This window comes from Lactuca serriola, chromosome 1 (genome assembly GCF_051521515.1).
Source record: "Lactuca serriola cultivar US96UC23 chromosome 1, Lser_US96UC23_V15, whole genome shotgun sequence".
NCBI lineage: Eukaryota > Viridiplantae > Streptophyta > Magnoliopsida > Asterales > Asteraceae > Lactuca > Lactuca serriola.
Genome location: NC_136408.1, coordinates 13,927,528 through 13,929,479, shown reverse-complemented (window position 1 = coordinate 13,929,479; position 1,952 = coordinate 13,927,528). Strand labels below are relative to the sequence as shown.

The window sequence follows — 1,952 nt, the reverse complement described above, 5'->3', positions numbered from 1 at the left end:
TTATTTATTTGTTATTTTTGTTTATTAGCTTAGTTGGTTAGCATATAACAAAAGTTTTATTTTCTGTTTCTGTCACAGAATTCACGACGTGAGTTTTATAAACTCATGACGTGAAAGCTGCGAATTTCAATTTTTAGTATTTTCTTATTTTAGTTCAGTTTTATGTTTTTAGTTTAGCGAGTTACAAGAGTTCATGACCAGAGGCTCAAACACACCCTTGGTGCCACCACTTGAAGATCCCGAGTTTGCAATTTAAAAGAAAAAGACGCCCTTACAAGAATTAAAGTCAGATTTTTCAAGGAAGTCGGGAAAGAAGACAGGAGAGTCAAGTCTATCCACGAGGCACAAGAGCAATTTTGAGCACTTGGATCAAATACCCGTCCAAACCGAATCCGAATACGATACCGAGCTGGAATTTGAAGAACATACGAGCGAACCCGAGAACGAGCCAAGGAACGAGATGGCAGCAATTGAAGAGATGTCCATGGGAGCTTACAAGAAGCGGATCCGAGAAGATGTGGGTCCCGATTTAGTCCAACCCGCAATACCTGCCACTGCCACATTTGAGTTGAAGGGGCACATCTTGACTGCACTGAAGGATATCCTATTTTTTGGGAAAGATCATGAGGATGCTTTTAAGCATCTAGATGAAGTCAACGACATTGCGGATTACTTCAATGTCCCAAATTTCAACAGAAACACCATCTTGCTTAGGATGCTTCCCATCACTTTCAAAGGAGCTGCTAAGGAGTGGTTAATGTCACTTCCACCGGGTACAATTACCACTTGGGCTCAAATGCGTGAGCAATTCCTGGACCAGTTTTGCCCGCCATCCAAGATAGCCAAACTCAAGAAGGCAATAGCCAACTTTGAGCAACAGTCGGGGGAGTCATTATACGAAGCATGGGAGCGGTACAAGGGCTTGCTCAGAAATTGCCCTCAGCACGATCTAAATGTGCAACAAGAGATGTCAATATTCTATGATGGGGTCAACGTTATGACGAGACAACTCCTTGACTCTCAAGGACCTTTAACAAAGAAAAATCCAAGGGAGGTCAAGGAGCTGATTGAAGAATTCGCGAAGCACTCTCGTGAATACCACAACCCTAGGCAAAATGGAATCAAAGGCGGTGGAGGGGCCCAAACTAAAGAAATAGCAGCTGTGATGGCTATGCTGAATAATTTGGATCGAAGGACAACACAAATGGACCAGTCAATACATGCCATAAGAGTGGGTTGCGAGATATGTAGTGGTCCACACTTGACCAAGGACTGCAATTTAGATGAGTTTGGGAATAGAAAAGCTCAAGTGTGCTACTCGAGTGGGGATAAGTTTGATGAGGACTGGAGGAAACCGAAGAAGGAGTGGCTGCCATATGAAGAGTATAAGAAGCAAAAAGAAGAAAAGTATAGGCAGACAGGTCGAGGCTTCTATCAAAAGGAGCAGCCACCAACCGAGAAGAAACCCGATCTAGAGACTATGTTGATGAAGTTTATGGAAGCTTCGGAAAAGAGACACGATGCCACTGATTCTGCTATTATGGAACACCAAACTTTAATAAAGAATCAGCAAGCCTCCATCCATAACCTTGAAGTACAAGTTGGTCAACTAGCCACTCTAGTTCATGAGAAGTTATCCCCGAAAAATACCGAAACGAAGACCCAATCTCATGTAATGGCCATAGACACTAAAGAAGAAGCCATCTCTAAGTTCCTGGAGGTATTGGAAGAAGAACCACAGCAGCCCGATCTAAAGCTGAAGAAGACCAAGCTCGAAAATCATGAAGCTGTTGAATTCCAGAATTCACGACGTGAACCATATAAGTTCATGACGTGGGCCCGTCATGAACGGAAAAATTCTGTAATTGGTTCGGTTTATCAGCCGCCTTTGCCTTTTCCTTCCCAAGCTACCCTTTGTCCACCGGAAAGAGAGCATAGAGAGTTTGTCAAGC

General features: G+C 43.2%; 1 non-coding gene across 1 annotated transcript; it reads right to left on the bottom strand.

The window, feature by feature from the left end:
- Positions 1-844: 844 nt before the first annotated feature.
- Positions 845-951, bottom strand: LOC145080663 (small nucleolar RNA R71). Its single transcript, XR_013695256.1, has one exon. It is a non-coding gene; the product is annotated as a small nucleolar RNA R71 (small nucleolar RNA).
- Between the last annotated feature and the right edge of the window lie 1,001 nt (positions 952-1,952).